This window comes from Erpetoichthys calabaricus, chromosome 2 (genome assembly GCF_900747795.2).
Source record: "Erpetoichthys calabaricus chromosome 2, fErpCal1.3, whole genome shotgun sequence".
Lineage (NCBI taxonomy): Eukaryota > Metazoa > Chordata > Cladistia > Polypteriformes > Polypteridae > Erpetoichthys > Erpetoichthys calabaricus.
The window spans coordinates 46292947-46305643 of record NC_041395.2 but is presented as its reverse complement, the minus strand read 5'-3'; positions in this window follow the sequence as shown (position 1 = coordinate 46305643).

Below are 12697 nucleotides of genomic sequence, written 5' to 3'. Positions count from 1 at the left end.
CTTTTGGGTGTGGCAAAACCAATGCCCAAAAGGGGCCGGCAGCTCCTGCTGCAGCACCCCCTGGTGGCACCTGCGGAACCCAACAGCGGTGCACAGAACTCCAACCCCCATGAAGCCCTGGGGGCATCAGAGGCACCACTGCAACCCAGTGAGGCTGCCATCTAGTGTCCAGGGGGAGATACTGGGTTTCCCACCCTTGCCCCCCTGGTATATATGGTGCAGGGGAATCCCGGCCAGGCATGGGCATGGTCAGAAAAGAAAAGGACAAAGAAAACATGTGGCCAGAAAAATAGGCATGGGTCAGAAAACAGAAAGACAGATGCCAGAGGAACACCAAAGCTAAAACAAGAACCAGGCATCATAAGTCTAAGGAGCACAAAGTCATTGGTGAGGCCAGGAGGGGGCACTTACCCTGTGGTCTGAATGTGGATCCCAATTCCCCAGTACAGTGACAGGGACAGGGACGTGGTATAGACGTAAAACCAAAGTCCTGACCTTCTGTGGTCATAAAAGATTCCTGAGCATTATTTGTAAAGAGTAGGGTGTGCCGCGATGTCCAGATTAAAATTACCCACCATGGCCTAGTCATTCTGGCCCCCCTGTCTCTAATTGGCTATCTCTTCCACCACTTCACCACCTAATAGCTCATGTGTGGTGAGCGTATTGGCCCATCTAGGTGGACGTGGCACATTGGTGATGGTTTAGAAAGTGGCTTCCTTCCCACTGTAGGACTTTGAGTAGCGAGAAAAGCACTATATAAATATTATTATTATTATTAATTATTATTATTATTATTATTATTATTATTTAAATTTGGATATTCTTTCAGACATACAGGGAAGTTTAAATGCTATCCCATCTAGAGACGTCAGAACTGCTTGACCACTGGTAAACACCCCCTAGCACCCTGTGATTGTGTCTAAACGATGAAAGTTCAAAGTATTATTACAGCCAAATGGCACATAATGCTTTATAAATTATTTATAGGTCTTAATGACACTGTTTAATTGATAATAGCTCTGATAGGTTCTTGTAACTAAGGAAGTGTAACTCGCCTCTATTTTGTTCTGAGCTCTTCACTTTTGGTGATCGCTTTTTATACCCTTGTCCTGTAGCACTTGTGCCCATACAGTCCTCCAGATTGATAGTCACTCCATTACATTGACCTCTTTTGTAAGTCAATTTGCATAACCAAATAAATGTAAAGGTAATTCTTCTTAATCTTCTTCTTAACCAGTTGAAATGTATTAATGGCTCTGTTGCCTAGGAAGTGTCTCAGAATCTCTCACAAGGAGAAGGATGAACTTAAGGATAGCATCAAGACCACTATTACAGGAATACTGGGTGACAAGAATGAAAAGGAGCAACACAACCAGGAGATAAAAAGGGAGGAAAACAATTCTTCAGAATTTGTGAGCTAGCAGATCAAAATACCAGCAATGATCAAAATGCCAGGAAGAAGATAAAAATTGTTACTCAAAATCCAAGTAAGGCGTTTGCATGTTCTTTCAGTGTCTGCGTTGGTTTCCTCCGGGTGCTCCGGTTTCCACCCACAGTCCAAAGACATGCAGGTTCGGTACATTGGAGATCCTAAATTGTCCCTAGTGTGTGCTTGGTGTGTGTGTGCCCTGCGGTGAGCTGGCACCTTGTCCGGGATTTGTTCCTGCCTTGCGCCTTGTGTTGGCTGGGATTGGCTCCAGCAGACCCCCGTGACCCTGTGTTAGGATATAGCAGGTTGGATGATGACTGACTGAAGTTAAAGTAAAAAAATAGAGCCAAATGTTGGAAACCAAAAGAAAAGTATTTTACACTATTTTATTTTTTTAGGTGTATTAGGTGTATGGGCATCATCATATTTGTCTAACCACAGCTCAGCTCCCAGTAGACCAGACTCGTTGCTCGAACAAAATCTTAAGGTGAGCTTTCTTATTTCAGTGGGCAGCCACTAGTCAATATGAATTTCCAATTTTATATAAAGTGAATGCTATTCCACTATTTTAACAAGGCACTGATTTCAAAATAAATGAACGTCAGAGCTGCTGACGCTCTAATCAATCAACTGCTACTTTGAGCAGCAGACACGTTCACATCAACAGAGCAGACCTCTCGCTCAGAGGCCACACAACAGAGTTAACTGACAAAAGCATTAAGCCAAGAACACCAAAATAATAATAAAACCAGCCAATAAATGCATTGCAGACTTTAGAACATTAATCGAGTGCTACAGAATATATAATAACACACATGACATCAGAAGAGTGCATCACCAAACCAGACAGCACTATGTATGAAGTAAAAGAGACCACGTGGAGAATGCGTGGCACACACCCAACACGCAGCTAAGCACAGAAAGAGATCAAAATTAAAATTTGCCTCTTGGGAGCTCCATCAGTACAACTTGGTTAGGATTGTCCGTGTACATCTGATCGAACTTGGCTCATGTTATTCAGTCTGGCTCTGTTTGGGGCCTTTGCTCCTACCACATGATAGCTTAACTCTGTTGCCAATATGAAGATCTTCTGGTGAAATATCAGGTGGTCAGGTAATAAAGGAGTCGGGGGCATTTCCAGTATATATGATGTAATTGTTTTGATATTGATGCACCGTTTTATTTATATATTAACTGTTCACATTGGTGAATTTTCACGTGCACACAAAATCCTGCCAAAGGTAATGCTGATTTACTTTCCGCACTGATTAACCAGTCAGTTTGGGCCTGAAGTTATATTATTCATGCGGTGGGCTGGCGCCCTGCCCGGGGTTTGTTTCCTGCCTTGCGCCCTGTGTTGGCTGGGATTGGCTCCAGCAGACCCCCATGACCCTGTAGTTAGGATATAGCAGGTTGGGTAATGGATGGATGGTTATATTATTCACAAGAAGAGCATCAATCAATCAAACGAATCTCCCATTCAGTGCTTTGTGAATCTACAATTATGTACAGTATGCACATTTTAAACAGAACAGTATTTTTTTCTTATTAAAAAACTTCACTTGCCCACCCCATCCCCCGCGCTACATGCCAGCCACTTCGCATCTCTGCTGCTCGCGTTGTGAAGGGCGGGGGGGCTGAAGGCACACTAAGGAGATGCGGACGGATCTCCCAAAATCCAAAGACATGCAGGTTAGGTGCATTGGCGATCCTAAATTGTCCAAGTGTGTGCTTGGTGTGTGTGTGTGTGTACCCTGCGGTGGGTTGGTGCCCTGCCCGGGATTGGTTCCTGCCTTGCACCCTGTGTTGGCTGGGATTGGCTCCAGCGGACCCCCGTGACCCTGTGTTAGGATTCAGTGGGTTGCAAAACTCATTTTTGAACTATTTTAAAAAATTTTAAGGAAAATACTCAACGTAAAATCAGTGGCGTAGCTGGGGGGGCAAAGGGGGACATCTGTCCCCGGGCGCAGCATCCAGGGGGTGCCGAATTGATGTTCCCCATTGCATTTTGGCAAACAGGAGGGGGCGCGAAATCTTCAGTTGTCCCCGTGCGCTGAAAACCCTAGCTACGCCTCTGCGTAAAATAACCCTGGAGGATTTTCTGATCTATCATCCATTACTACCCATTATACACAAACTATCTGGGGGTAATCTGAGTTCCTAAGACTATACATTTAGTGGTCCCACCAGACACAATGGCCATTCTGGCCCCTGCCACCCTCCAGTTACTGATGATCCCCCCTTCCTGAGCTGACACCTGTTCTTTGTGTTTCTTTTACTTTAATTTCTAAGCTGCACTTGGGTTTTATGCGATTAAGCAAGCTGCTTTATGGCATTTTTTGGCTATGCACAATGGTCATTTTCTAAAGTCAATTCTCTATATCATTAACAAGAGAAAATCCAGTGGAGAGTATGTCATGCCCTATGCTCACACCCCATCTTATAAAAAACAACTGCCAGAGATGATGGGTACACCATGACCTCATGATCCGCCATTACACACAAAAGACAAGAATTAGCAGGAACTCATTTACTGGTAAAGAGGGAAAAATTGTCCAACCTCAATGAGATCCAAACAGCATTACATGCCTGCTTGTGACGGACATGTAAACAAGTCTTCTTCAGTGTTACCACATGTGATATCCTGTAATAGGATTATGAAGACTTAGTAAATGAAAAACTGTTTGTTCAGCATCCCCTGAGTTAGGCTGATCAGATTGAATATTTCATATCCTCCAGGCACCTGGACGTACACCACACTTACACCCACATGTTGGGTGCACAGCCCACAACACCTGGCCTGTCATGTGCTGGGTTTACAGCTACCTGGTTGTGGTATGAGGCTAATGGGAGTTCAGCTCTTTCTACATGAGTGGAGATGTCATTCTGGAGAAAGAAAATATTACAACCAGATGGGCATCCCTCAGACGGCCTCCAACTTATTCACAACAACGACATTTGTTTCTATAGCACATTTTCATACAAACGATTTAGCTCAAAGTGTTTTATAAGATGTCAAAGAAGTGGTTACATTTAAAGAAAAACAAATTCAAATTAGATAAGAAATATTATGCATAAAGACCTTACAAAAAGAAATAATACACACTTACATAAGACTGATAAATAAGAGAAACAGAGTCCTTCTATATAGAATGGTCTTTTTAAGTCACTTTTATTCACTTGCTAGAATAACTCTCTGAGCTAAGCTGGTATTCAAGGGGTTAAGAATATAATGAAAATTTTTAATCCAACAGACATGATTATCATAATACTGTAATTACTAATAGATAGATAGATAGATAGATAGATAGATAGATAGATAGATAGATAGATAGATAGATAGATAGATATTCCAAAGGGAATTTCGCTTGATACACCAACAACATAGATTATAAAGTCATAGTAAAATGCAATAAAAAGCAACAATTACATAAATTAACGAAATAGGACTATAAACATACTACTACTACCACTACTACTACTACTACTACTACTACTACTACTAATAATAATAATAATAATAATAATAATAATAATAATAATAATAATAATAATAATATAAAGAGCAGTAGTCCCTATGCCAGTTTGTCCATTATAACCTCTCAGCACACTGCGCTATCCTGAGTTGGAGACTAAGCGCTCCATACAGAGTGGATAGACAGCATTATCCAGGATGGCCTCTAATTTTGTCATCACTCTCTCTATTCTGTCACTGTGTCCAATAAATAAAGGGTCACTGTTGCCATTCCTCCTGATCACTTACCAATGTCTGGAGTTACTCAGACCACAATGTAGGACAGGGGTTCCCAACTTGGGGTGCCCACACCACCAGGAGGTGTGAGATGGCATTTCAGGGAGTGCGACAAAGAAGAAGGCTGCGCCTCGAGGTGCGGTGCCCGACTTTATCGTATGCAATCAGCAGAGGTGTGACCAGAACATCATGTGTGGGTGGGCATTTGGCTCGTCTGGGGGTGGGAATATCCATCTATCCATCCACCCTCATTTTTGTAGGGGGGTCAAATAATAATAACAACGTAGTTTTATATAACATATTAAAGCAAAAATTGTGGCATAAATCATAACCTATTGTTCAATAAAATTAACAGAGGCAATGGAACTTGTATTATTATTTTTTGTGAACAAATATAGAACTACATCTACAAGGTAAATATCAATAATGTCAAATGTATACAACATATGACAGCCAATCAGGTGTTCTTCAGGGATGGAGTTCTAGACAAATCTAATCACTACAGACAAATTCTCAATGTTACATCGATCCCTGGTACCATCACTTTTAATGCAAAGTCCAGGACAGTCAGCTTTTTCATATTTGGTCCTGATATCTTTTGCCACCATTTTGGCAAGAGTCTCAATTATTTCGTTTTGAATTTCATTGGATGTGTATTTTGCGTTGTCTGTGATGTATTTTACAATTTCTGCAAGTTTGGCATCTTTTTTGATTGTGTAATCAAATAACTTAAGGAAACGCCCCTCCTCCCCACCTTCGTGATTGGGACCACGCAGAGCCAGTTCATTGACTGCAAGGAACTGAACGGCCTCCCCAATGCTTTTCACATAATATCTATTCTTTTCTATGTGGGTTGGACCCAGTAGTTGAACTATGCTTTCACCCGTCTCTGCCCGGCGCCGATACTCTTGCCATGTAGACATGGCTCTGACGTGCGGGATACTAGACGCGTGTTTGTGGAAGCCGCCACCATCTTTTTCTAGAGCTTTTTTCCAATTAGTGTAGCCGTGTTTGGTGAATATGTCCTCACGGTCAGAATTGGAAAAACTAAATTTGCGGCAGGCAAAGCAAAAGCTGCCATCATGGACAACAGAATATTCAAGCCATGGTCGAGACTGATACCAGCTTGCACTAAAACATCTGAGTGTCTTTCCGAATGCGCGCTTGGGATGATTAATTAAAATGGGCTGGGATGGGCTATCCATATTTAAGTCAGGCAGACCGGACTGTATATTTTGTTGAAGGCAGAGGTTTGGAGTACCCAGGGCCGGATTTTCCTATAGGCTAACTAGGCTTCAGCCTAGGGCCTCAAGATCAAGAGGGGCCTACATTCAAATTGTTAGCAAAATTAAAATTACAATATTTTAAAAACAGTGAACACTAAAACACTGAACCGAAAATAAGGAGAAATTCTACGCATATGACTAATAAACAAACATAAAAATGTATTGGTTAAGATCAACGCGTATTACGTATTTTATTATCTCTCATGTAATTTACAAACTTAAAAATGGAAGGTGAAAGGGCCTCATAAGTGGAATAGCCTAGGGCCTCTTTTCATATAAATCCGGCGCTGGGAGTACCCGACACGGGCGCAGAGCTGGAGGATTGTGTAGGCGTAGCTACATCTTTTGGAGTTTCAGTTCCCGACGTGGGTGCGCTGTGCTCCGTGTTGGTAGCAGCGGTGCTGGGCTCAACCGTGCAGCCAGCAGCTTGCGGAGGGACAGAGATTGAAGATGTCTGCTTTTTAATAAGCCACCTATGCATAGCCTTTGGTGTTATCAACCAGAAAATAAAAGAAGAATGGAACGTATACACTGTTTTAATTAAAGAATGCGGTCAACAGGTTCAAAACTTACTGCAAAATGTGCGGTGAAGTGAACTGTGAGCCCCAAATTCAAACGGGCCGATTGGAAAGCAACTCAGTTTTGAAAATCAAATGTTATTCTTCTCCAGAGTTTTCATTGGAGAGACAGAGCATTTCGCAGGGTGGGCACGGCTTGTTTCTGGGGGGGCAGTGCCCACTCCAGCCCCCCTGTGGTCACCCCTCCGTGTGCCTTACAAGAACACAACATAGCATTTTTTATTTTCTTCTAATATCTTTATAGAGGAAGGACGGCAGTTAACCTGCTTAGGATCAGAGTTTGTGAGCCCTGGAGCTTTCAGTACAGCATTTTGTCCGTTAGGCGAAGCTGCCCGTCTATATATCGTGTTCTTGTTCATATTACAATATGACGAGAAGAAGAACAACAATAACAACAACATTACATTCACGTTATGTATTTCTATCCACACCTGACTGCAATATTGTTAAAAGGTTTGTGTTGAGGATTGTTGACAGCACAACGTTACAACAGCGAGCCGATCTTGGCTTTGTTGCGAGCGCAAGCTTGCGTCTTCCTCATGTCAGGATTACCTGACGTAAATGGGCGAGGAATTATGCTAATTGAGGAGGGGCGTGTCCTCAGAAAATGTTCGTGCTTCTTCGCACTCTGTCACTTTGGACGTTAGTTTTGGAAAAGATGCACTGTCCTAAAAATATTGCCAAGTGCATTCTACAAGCACTTTCGAAATTTAACATATCAAAATCTAAAACGGCGTTATTGATTTACTGAAAAAAACGGTGCGGAGGTTACAGATTTTTCTTACAGCGTATTATTAATGCCATGATGATGTCCTGGGCCCCCTTTCATTTTAAATAAGGTCAAGTGCAGTAGTTGTTTGTATCTGTTCTGGATTTTAGACAGACTATAAAGACGAAACACTGATTATCTCGTGGTCCTGTTTGTGGATCGGAGTCTCTTTTGGGGTATTGGTATCTATCCATGCAAGCAGGTCCTCCAATTTAAAGGGAAAACTTGGGGGTTGGTGGCAGGATTGGCACTCCAGGCGCCGTAAAAAATTAACACTGTTTCAATATGGGGCTGAGATGTCACCCGTTGCACTCGGGTCCCAATCTAGGTGGTTTGTCGTGTGGTGGGTGCGGCAACGCGCAATCAGCGCCCGCTCCCAATTTCTCCCTCTCTCTCTCTCCCACCGGAACCGTTAAATTCGTATTAAAAAAGATTCTCGTAACAGGGACGAGTACTCAAAGATAAAGCCGCCAAAGAGTCGCTTCAGACCGATCTCAATTGGGGTTCCCAAAAAGAACCATCTTCATGAATTTTCCAGAAAGGACCTTTTATTTAGATCCCTAACATATTCCATAAAGTATCATGAACAGGCGATAACAGATTTGTGAAATACCAGTGGGCCTCTCCAGAGGACTGTGCTGCACATAATAACAGGCTCACTTCAGGTTTCTTGATCTTCGGTATCATGCTACGTAGCCTACTGTACATAAAAACACAATAAAAGGATTGTGTTTTTGTCCACATATTAGGAACCTTTTCAGCGCACAAAGAACCAACTTCTTATAAGGAACTGTTGCCAGAATGAAATGGCTGTTAGTCAGACAACAACCCAGTAAAATGCCATTAAAGAATCGTTAGTTTTAAGAGTGTAATGTTGACGTGTAAATATAATATTAACAAAATACTCTGTGGACCAGCAAATTTTCATAATGCTTAGCTTGGTCCATAATCTGCAAACATAACTTTTACCATCATAGATATCTTATAAGAAATAATCGTGATGTTAAAGTAAATCTATGTTTTTACTAGCTGGTTTAATGAAAATACTTTGCTAGTTAACACAGTTACTCAATCCAATTCGCATCTACTTAAAATTTCTCAGTTACCAAAAAAGAGATATCAATTGTTTGAAGTGCTGTCCCACAAACTGTAATCATGGTTTTCAAATGCAATACCACTTGAGAATCTTCTAGTCTACATTTTTGTAAGGCAAGTGAAACTTCAGCTGGAGGAGTGTGTTTTCTATCAAGCCCCTCATCTCTTAATAATAAACGCTGGATCTCTTATTTCGAAGCACTGAGGTAACCATTGCCACTTGACTCACTGGGGGAATTTTATTGCGGATATTGTCTGGAAGAAATTATGGGCCATACCACTTAAATATCTAATTTCAAACAAATTTTGAGAAATTTGTTTTAAATTATTCCAGATACCAAACTTTACATAATCAAATATGAATAAGATATTTTAAAAAAATCTTTTTTTTAATAAAAAAATACTCTTTTTGTAGTAACTGCACAGAAACGGTTATACATTTATTTTGGACCTGATTCTACAATCAAGTATTTTGGTAAGAATTTTCTAGGTATGTCAAAATAAAGGCTACTGAAGATTTATGATTATTTTTAAGGATATCTTATTGGTGCTTTATAAGTTTAAAAGATGCTCTGAGAAAGAATATCATCTAATTAATTGTCTTATTATACTAGCACAGTTTCATATTCTTAAAGTTACCGTTATCATTGAGAAACGTATGTTTCTTAGATTAGAAAATGAAGTAAAACTGTATGTTAAAACCATTTTAACTTCAAATAACTGTAAAGTTTTAATAACTATTAACATTTGTAAATTTTAACATTTCGTTTGCTATAATATCTTCTAATTTATCCCTGGCGATTAATCTATCGGTGCCCGTCGCCTCCTCACGCAGCGGCCGGGAGTGACACGTGTGCCTTTGTGTACACACTTCGTCGCCTGCTGGATTACGATCACAAGAGATTTATTGAATTATGACTTCATTGTTAACACGTTACAGCTTACGTGCGTGGTTTCGTGACAATAACAGCACCCAAATTTCAGTGCAGTGAACTGTGGGTGTATTGATAGGATACGCTTCTTTTGCAAAGAAAACTCACTGCTTTCCTCTATTTGTAATGAAACCATGTGTTGCACTTTTAAACATATCTACCGACAACTGAACGGTAAGTTTCGAGGGCACTCCGACACCTGCTTGACACAAAGTGACATCTGTCCGCTTATTGGCTGTCCTCCGACGCTCGTCTGATGACATCCGCTGGTCCAGCCTTTATATAGGAGACTCCGCGGTCCCGCGCCTGTTGCTCAAGCCCGGACTTTTGGCGCAGGTGAATCGGCTGCTCTGGTACAGCAGCAGAGGATCGTCCGTAGGTGCGCGTTTGTCTTTTACGACTGCCTGGGCCCTGAGTACGTGGTACGCATCTTCTCGGACGCTCGTTCAACTTGAAGAACGAAAGAGCGGTGGACGGACAAGTGAGAACTTGTGGATGCGCGGCGAGTTCATAGACTGACGGCTCAAGTTTGACGAATCTTCGGGCGGAGCATCCTCTGGAAGAGCAGCCTTGTCTTTTTTACGTGACATTTTACCAAACGTCGAGCATTTTTTTTAAATATGTTCTTCTTTTGTTAATATTTTACATTCCACTCTAATCGATATTTTTGGTACTCATTTTATTCGGATTTAATGGCAGATGTTTGTTAGTGACAAGAAGTTTTTAGGACTTTGCATGTGATTTTGTTTCTTTTTCATTTAGTTGGCAGAAGTGTTTTAGTTGCACATCATCTGAAAATGGCACGCAGTGGAAACTTTTTCTTTGCACGTAGAAAATTCTAAACACAAAAAGACATTTAGCTCAAAAACTCACCCTAGGCGGCACTTGTCGCGTTTTTTGGAAGTAACGTTTAACTTTTCACGTAATCTGTAGAAGATTCAATCATTTTCTTACAAACAGTCCATTAAGTTACAGATTTCTGTATTGTGCTTGGTTCAAGAAGGATTCCCACAAAGGTGAAGGTGAGTAATTTTCTATGTATTCTAATCGTATTAGCGTATATTGGAAAAGTAACTCAATCATTTTTGGCACATTCTTTTAAGGATTACCCCCATCACCCAGTCAAATTAAAATCTTCATTCCTCATATAATTTGGATAAAAGTAGGCTCGCTCATTTAGTACAGCATACTCACAGCTCCAGAGACCTGGGTTCAAATCCACTCCAGTGTGGAGTTTGCACATTCTCCCTGTGTCCACAGGATGCTTCAGTTACTTCCTACATCCTTGGGCATGGGAGAGGTGCTGTGTAAATAACATGTATAATTAATTATTTCCTAAGCATTTAGGTTTTATTGATTGGAAACTCTCTAAATCAGTTTCTGGACCGTTATCCCATTCAGATTTGGTTCCTGGCTTGTAAGAGATGCTTCTGGAGCAGGCACCCCTCGGTCTGCCCCCAGAGACCCTAATAGAAATTTGACAAACGAGAAGAGACTATTCAGTGCGTTTGTTTAGCTAAGCTGATGCAATATCTCATCCATGTACATTGACTGCCTTTAGCAAACCAATGAATGGATGTTTAATAAATAGTTATCTTATTTGTCAGATTGTTTGTAATTTTTTGACATTGTTTTCTGATGTTTACTAGCATTAAGAAGAGTTCTGTATAAGAAAATATATGAACAGCTGTAGTCAATAAAAATGTTATATAAAATCTTTAAGACAGTACAATTTGTTGTAAATCATCAGCTTTCTGAAACAAAGACTGCGCTTTACACAGTTACAGTAAGTTGCATAAACGTGAATAGCCTTGATCTTTAATTGTTGCTCTTTTAATGCACTGAAAAAAACAGTCTATGAATGAAAGTAAAGCACCGAAGGAGATAAAAACAAGATGCTGCCATGCTAAGCTGTGGCCCACAATCCTGAACTGGACTGATGGCAGTTTACAAAAATGCTTTGTGTCATTCCATGGACAGCAACTTGGAGCTGTGTCACCGATTTTGCACCACGGGTTGATCAGTGTCACCTGTGTGGAATATGGGTTTGCCTGTTGTTCTGGTGTCCATTTTGTAAAGAGAGTCGGACTGATCTGCACTGTCCTCCTGTCGTACTGTGTGTACCCGGTCACACACTCACATCCCATCCTGCACTTCCAGTGCCGCATACTGTAGGATGGGGACTGACAAGCTGTCAAGTTTACCATTTTTGAATATAAAACGCATCAACTATGTATTGATTTGTATAACTCAATTTCTACTCTCAGGATTATAATAATAATAATAATGCATTTTATTTATATAGCACCTTTCCCATGTTCAAAGCACTTCACAGAAATTCAGGAACTACAACATATACTTATATAGCACTGGATACAAATAATATCTGCATAAAACACTAAATAAAGATAATGAAACAAAAATGAAATAGAATAAGATACATTAAACCAGAATAAAATATGCAGAAAACCCTGAACAAATAACATCATTCATGGTACAGACACAAATCTTCCTTTTCCTGGCAAAGAGGGTAAGCAGAAAGAAGGGTCAGAAAGTCAGGTCAGTTCAGGGCCTTTCTGAGCAAATGAGGTTAAACTTATTTTTTGAAAGAATGAATTGAGTCGGCTGATCTCATTAATTTCGGGAAGTTGTTTCAAAGTCTGGCCACTTATAATGCCGAAGGTTCTGTCATAAGTTAGTTTGAGGCACAACGAGATCACCTGAATTAGTGGACCTCAGTGGGGAAACAGGAGCATAGTGGTGGAAGAGGCTACTGATGTAATCCAGTGCAAGGTCTTGTAAAGCTTTATGGGCTAATTGTAGAATTTTATATTCAATCCTGCAAGACACAGTGAGC